The sequence below is a fragment of the Triticum aestivum genome, chromosome 1B (assembly GCF_018294505.1).
Source record: "Triticum aestivum cultivar Chinese Spring chromosome 1B, IWGSC CS RefSeq v2.1, whole genome shotgun sequence".
Taxonomy (NCBI): Eukaryota; Viridiplantae; Streptophyta; class Magnoliopsida; order Poales; family Poaceae; genus Triticum; species Triticum aestivum.
In genome coordinates, this window is record NC_057795.1 from 531,464,715 (window position 1) to 531,472,474 (window position 7,760).

Sequence of the window (7,760 nt, forward strand, 5' to 3'; positions counted from 1 at the left end):
CTTCTTGCCCAAACCACCATCAAACACCTTTTGCCAGAAATTTAAAATGCATGTATAGCCCATTTCCACTAATCTCCATGAGCCCAACTTTTTGCCACGAACCCATCTGCTCCTCCTCTAACCCCTGCATCTTTCCCTGCCCGAGGAGCCATTATGATGGGGGTGAAAATCTCTTTTCCCCTCTCTGGACAACACCATTTCTCTTTGTTTCAACCTCCCTCCTCACCCTAGTACCTCCCCAGGGCATCCAATGCCATTTCCAGTTTGTTTACTCCCCCATAAAGCTCCCAGACACAAGTGGCCGCACCCACTCCGCAAAAAGACATGCCCATGTTGGCCAAAGTCGCGCTCTAGAGCACCAAAGCACTGTGGCTCGGCCCACCCGAGGTGTCCGGCAGGCCTTGGGCAAGGGATGATGTCCCTCGAGGTCGCCTCGACATCCTTGGTGCGTCAGAGTGCTGGCCCCACTACTAGGAAAAGGCATGCTAGTGGCGCACCAGTTTTAACTTCTAATGGCACACTACTGGTGCGCCACTAGCCTCACGCCATTAGAATTTTTTTCTAATGGCGCACCACATGTGCGCCATTAGAATCTGGTATTCTAATGGCGCACCACGCAGTGCGCCATTAGTATTGCCCATAGTGCGCCACTATTATCTGCTATACTTATAGCGCACCACATGGTAGTGCGCCATTAGTAACAATTTTTTTAATTTTTTTGTTTTTTCTTAATCTCAGGTCACTATTTCACATATGAGATATTCAACACACACATATATATATATACAACAAGCATCCATATAGCAATCATATCCAACACACAAGTTTCATCATATATACATACATAGCCAACACATAGTTCCGTCGTTACATATTACAAAAGTTTCACATTGTTCATCCAACACCGTTATCCATCAATTCACAAAAGTTTCACATTGATAAAAAATAAAAACACAAATGGAAAATAAGCACTCCACCCACGCAAGCTTCCGTCAATTAAATCAAATCTGCAAAATGATAAACAAGAAGTTAGAAGAAGAAAAAGAAGAAGACTAGAAGAATACTAGAGGAAGAAGAACACTAGAAGAAGAATAAGAAGAGTTTTGGAAAAGAAGAAGAATAAGAAGAAGACTATAAGCTTATTATGTAAACTTGATCATTTTGTGCTAACATAAGTTATTTTGGAGCTAACCTATAGGAAACTAAGCATATAAGCTCTAAGTTAGTATATTAGAGCCAACTTAGGTAAAATGAAGCTAACCTATGTCATTTTGGAAAAGAAGAAGAATAAGAAAAAGTCTATAAGCTTATTATGTAAACTTGATCATTTTGTGCTAAAATAAGTTATTTTGGAGCTAACCTATAGGAAACTAAGCATATAAGCTCTTAGTTAGTATATTAGAGCCAACTTAGGTAAAATGAAGCTAACCTATGTCATTTTGGAAAAGAAGAAGAATAAGAAAAAGTCTATAAGCTTATTATGTAAACTTGATCATTTTGTGCTAACATAAGTTATTTTGGAGCTAACCTATAGGAAACTAAGCATATAAGCTCTAAGTTAGTATATTAGAGCCAACTTAGGTAAAAATGAAGCTAACCTATAGGAAACTAAGCATATTAGAGATAACATAGGTAACTAAGTATATATATATATCATTTTGGATAGCTAACCTATAGGAGATGTGACATACCTGTCAAGGTTCAGTTCTCATGCATTGTTCTTCTCCTTCTCCTTCCTCTCCCTGATGCGCCTAGAGCGGCGAGGCGGTGGAGGCAGTGGAGGTAGTGGGATGTAGTCTTCTACCACAATTGGCGTGGTCATGTCGCCCAGCTGTGGGATTGCCGGCGCCACCATCGGTGCGTGGTCATTGTCAGGCACCACCACCATCGAGAGGCTACCTTAAGGCACAACCATCGCTAGGTCATCCTCAGACACCTCCATCTCTTGCCCATGGTCAGCCACCACCATCTCTTGCCCTTGGTCAGCCACCACCAGCGCTAGGTCATCCTCAGCCTGATGCCCATCGTCATCCTGCAGCTCCTCATCCTCACTCTGCTCCTCTTCTCCCGCACTCCAGTCCGGATCATCCTTCTTGTTGTCTATGCTGCTGCCAGAATCGATGCTGCTTTCGCTACAGCCAGAATCGCTGCTGCTTTCGCTATAGCCATAGTCACTGCTGCTTTGGCTGTAGCAAGTGTCGCTGCTGCTGCTCCCATTACCTGTCCAAAATGCAACAATGACCGTTAACAATCGATGTGAGACAAAGCCAAATGTAGAGGAATAAGAAGAGGCAGAACGTACCGGCATCATCATCGGCAGCGTAGCGCATGCGACACATAGTCTTGTTGTACACCTTCACGATGAGCATGTTGGCGTCATCGTCGTACCTGAAGACAAGGAAGTACCCCAGCTGTAGGTCATAGGCACGGTAGAACTTCTACCACCCACGAGAGAAGTACATGTGGCCCTTCTTGATCGCCAACTGCACATCCCACTGCCCGCGAAACCCGCTGCCGGCCTGTCGCAGCTTCACATTATTTGGCGGATCTTCACCCATCAGCATGTTCATAAAACTGTCAGGCAGCCTCTGCAGTTTGGGACAATGAGTGATGTAGCAAACAACAGATATCATAATGAGATGGGTGAAGGGGAGGTCTCTCATTTTATATACCTGCGTCATGGATGATACTGAAGCCTCAAGTATGATAGTGAAGAACTCGGAAGCATCCAACTCGTACTGCAGTGTCGCAGATCGGCGGTGGCTGCTTCCCGCCATCTCTGATAAGCAGCAGGAGAGACCAATTAGTACCCATGCATGATAACAGGCATTAGTCGCAAGTACCCCATATGTCCTATTTTTAGCAAAGTAATGCTAAAATTCACGGAAAATTCCAGCATTACCTTTGCTGAAAATAGGACATATGGAGAACCCGAATTTGCCGGAACGGAAGTTAATCGACATTCCGGCAAACTCAAGGGCCTCTCGGGGTACCTGCAAATTCATCACGACAAAATGGTCGGAGATAAAACCCAGCAAACTAGCACCACAAAGCACATAACAAAATTCAGTAAATTTCCAGCAACTACTCCTAATGCAAACAAGATTCACCTAGCAAGGTTTATTTGACATGGAGTAGTTTATTTCATAGAGTAAACATTAGCACTATTTGACAGTAAAAGGTTTTAGCTAATTTGAATTAACTGAAAGCAGAAGTACATCATTTTTATTGATAGTGAAATGTTCAAAGAAACAGAAATATCAGTACAATAGCTAGATTACACTATCAGTACGCTAGCAGTAAAATGTTCATCTACTTTGAATAAACAAATATTCAAGCAGTACCAAACAGACCAAGGATGTTGAATTCTCTTCTAAGTTTCCCCTACACTGAATGAATTAAGGCGATTTACTTATGAATCAGAACACTTAAAATATTGAGAGTGGTCCATACTCTACTTTTTGTTTCTACTGTTCAAAGCATAATTTTAATTAAAAGCATAATTCTCTTGATCTTGCTGTCTAGGACATGGAGAGAGAGGGAGAAGGGGCAGGGAAGCTCACCTTGGATGGCGTAGAGAGGAAGTAGGGGAGATCGGGGTTGGCGGCGGAGGTGACCGATGGCGGAGGACGGCAGGGGCAGGCGGGGTGGGCGCGTCGGGGCCGCGCTTTCCGGATGCTGCAGGGGCTGGAGGAGGCCCTCGCTCGTTGGAGGGAGGAGGAGAGGAGAGGAGCGGGCGGTGGGGTGAGGAACCCTAGCGCGTGTGCTCGGCCGATCCCATTCGGGGGGCGCGGGGGCGGCGGGGGTGGAGTCCGGCGGCGGTCGGGGCGGCGGCGTCGGGGCAGCACAAGACCACAGCCAGGAGAGGCAGCGGCGTCACCGACGGTGTGCAGGCGCGGCGGACGGAGGGGGCAGAGCAAGGCGGGATGGCGAACACGGGGGGGGGGGGGGCAGCGGGTGATATCGATGAGGCAGGGGAGAGATTAGAGAGATTGGGGATTAATTAGTGTACGACTATTCTAATGGCGCACCACCATCTCGTGCGCCATAAGTACGACTATTCTAATGGCGCACTAGCGCTCGGTGCGCCATTAGAATTTTGTTCTAATCTAGCCCACTAGCCCTATCTACAACCTAACCCTATCTACAACATAACCCACCCACTAGCGCGACTGGTCAGCACGCAGCACACACACTAGGAGGTCTTGGGTTTGATTCCCAGGCTCCCCAATATTTTTTTATGCATTTTAAATGCTTTTTTATATTTATTTGTGTTTAAATATGTTCAAACTTGTTTAAATCATAACAGTAATATTTTTTTATAAAAACAGTAGTAATTTTTTAAAAAATATGTTCTAATTTGTTACTTGGAAATATCATCGGCGGCGGCGGTGGAGCGGGGGAGGGTGCGGGGGGTGCCCGTTGGCGGCGGTGGAGTGGGGGAGGGTGCGGGGGGGGGGGGTGCTCGTCGGCGGCGGTGGAGCGGGGGAGGGTTGCGGTGGGTCGTCGGCGGCGGTGGAGCTAGCGAGGGAGGGTGCGGGTGGGATCGAGATCGAGATCAAAAGTGTCCATGAAAATATACACGGTGCGCCATTAACAGTTTTGCAAAAAAGTAAAAAAAATTATATACTAATGGCGCACTGCTTACAAGGTGCGCCATTACTTGGTAGAACTAGTAATGGCGCACTTTGGCACCATGCGCCATTAGAGTGTATGGAAAAATGGAAAAACAATTCAATACTACTGGTGCACCCTGTGCCCGGTGCGCCATTAGTGTCTTCCACACTAATGGCGCACCTCCGACCGGTGCGCCATTAGTATATAGTAGCGGCGCACTGCTTACAAGGTCCGCCATTAGTATCAATCCTATCTATAGCCCTTTTCCTAGTAGTGGCCCCTCCTTCCCCTCTCCCTCTCACCTCTTGTGGCGCGTGCCCGACGCCGCCCGGCTCGGCCAATGCATGGCCTCGCACATGCAAGTGCCAGGACCCTGCCCTTCCTCTCCTCTCTCTCCCCCATGACCTAGACGACTCCCACGTACGCCTCAGATATGCCCCAAAGTGCTCGTTTGGCCCCTGGCGACGCCCTGGGCCGTGGTCGTGAGCTCCACCCACGGTGCTCCTAGCCGCACCCATATGATGCCATTACGAGCCCTCCTCTGCACTCCATTTGTCCCCTCTCCCTCCTAGAAGCTGCCTCGACCCGGCCAACCCTCTGGCCGAGCCTCCATCCACCACCCTGGCCAGAGCCTTGCCGTCGGCCTCCGCCTAAATTCGCACCCACCATTCCTCCTCCTCCCCTCTAGACCGCAGTAGAGCACCTTCACCACCACCGCGAGCCTCTCCTGTGCTTCTTCCTCTCCTTCCCATGGCCGTGCTATCAAGTTCCATCACCACCGCCGGCCTCGCCGCTGCGGCCGATGATGTGCTCGTGTCCGTCCACCCCTGCGGTCGTGCTGCACCTCGGAGGATGTGGCATGCTCTCCTGAGCATGCTGGTGTGCTGGGGGCCCACGGAGGTGGCCGGTGCTGCCGGGGAGAGCGCCGGCGCCGCTCGGCCCTGCCTCCTCTGTTTCCCATCGCGTTGCGCGGGAGGTTGAAAGCGGCCTGTAGCTGGGCCCCGCGCGTCAGCGACCCATTGGGCGGGCCCCGCCTGTTTAAGTGGAGACGGTTTCCACCGGATCCGCTTTCCCCGTGCGTAGGCGCACTTCCCGAAGCCGCGCAGCCGAGCCGCTGGGCCGGCCCAGTGCGCTCCCATGCTAAGTTGGGCCGAGGGCACAGTTTAGGTATAGCCCAAATCTTTTTCTTTTTCTTTTCTAGTGAGCTTCTAAAATCCATAGTTAATTCATTTCTTGTCCAAATTTGATGATTCGAATTTCCAGAGACTCCATAAATCAAGTTCTATTTAATGGGCCACAGTGGACATTTTTGTTGTTCTTGGTTTGCACTAGACCTTTTAAAAAGATCATTTATCCACATAAGTCCACTTCAAAAATCCATATTATATTAATTACAACTCCAAATCTAGTGAAACCAAATTATGAATGTTTCTAAAATCATGCCTGAATTAATGGATACTTTTACTCATTTTTGTAAAAAGGCATTCTATGGACAACTTGTAGATCCATCAAATCCATTGATTCCATCATATTTAAATGTTCAGAACTATCCACTGATCCAATTCCAATAAAACCACCTTGGTAATTTTTCATATGACCAAAGGCATCCTAGAAAAGTCCAACTCACATTTTTAGAGCACTTTTATTTTTGCCTTGTTGTGTTGCTTATCGTGACTGTTTCCGATGTTAGTTGACAAAGTAGACGGAGTGTGTGGAGAAGGACCAGAAGACTTGAAGACTCTGATGAACCAGGCAAGCAGCCCTTTGACCATGATGAACCCTTTTTACCATAATAGCATTTCTTTCCGTGATTGTTGAATGCATGATATCTTGAATGGCAACCTTGCTAGGTTTGCCTCCGTTGCATGCCCCGTTGATACTTGCATTGTTCGTGACTCTATCCTTGCTTAGAGTTGTGTTGGTGGGTTGTAGAAATATGCTATAGTTGTTGGCTGAGCAAAATGGGTCAGAGTTATGCATGGACAGAAACAAGTGTGGTTTGACATACTTGCAGATAGCCTAGTGGGTGCCACTAATGACCCTGGGAGATGATGATGAGCTAGGTCACAACTTGGTGGAGAGGTAGTGTACCGAGGCTTGATGAAAGTCTTGTTTATAGGGACGGATTAGATTTAAGATTTGTCGACTGTCCCAACCTTACATGCGCAACCACGCTACCCTTATATGGTAAAGGGCATTATTGATTACCTAGTCCGATACTAACTTGGAGCCCGCATTACTAGTAACGGGAGAGTTGTTGTTGTGCTCTCTCAGGACGGGGTCGTGCTAGGTAGGGCGGCCATGACTGTTTTCACAGGGCACCGGACACACCGTTGGTACCCCATGCTTGTGATATGTGATGAATATGGGAGCGAGGCTCCACAACTTTATGATGGGAAATGTTAGGCACGGGGGTTACTACCAATCGAGTGGACTCCATGTTAGTGTCGTCTAGGGAAAGCTAGTGATCGGGTGCATACCCCAGGTACTTGAGGTACCGTGGGTCGTGGATGACACGGAAGTTCCCCGGATCTTGTGGGTAAAGTGTGTAACCTCTGCAGAGTGTAAAACTATTTTAATAGACGTGTCCACGTTCAAGGACAGTTGGGCAGTGCTGCTTAGACTACGTCCATACGTTTCTGACAAACAACATGGTTTGGTAAATATGTTGATATGATTAGTGAGGAAGTTATGATGAGCTTGATAATGAGTCATTCATAACTCTTTCCTCGATGTTGATGTCTGTAACCTCCTGATTCTTGTTGCAGACACATTCATGTCCTTGACAAATGATGATCATACTTGCATGAGAAAAACTAGCTTTCGACAAAATGCCAAATTAGCAGTAGAGCCTTGCATAATTATTCTGTTATCACTCTTGGGTTGCTTGCGAGTACATTCAAAGTACTCATTGGCTTGCCATTGGTTATTTTATTGGCCAGGCATGAAAACACAGGATATGATGAGGAACGCTTCGGTGACGAACATGCGATCTAGGATGTTTCCCAGTCAGAATGCCTGCAGGGTTAAGGCAGATGGCATGGGTCCAAGTTATCGACGAAGATTTCAGCTGCGATGATATACTCAAGACTTGACCATAATGGTCCTACTTGTGTAAAACGGTATGTATGGATGTAAGACTC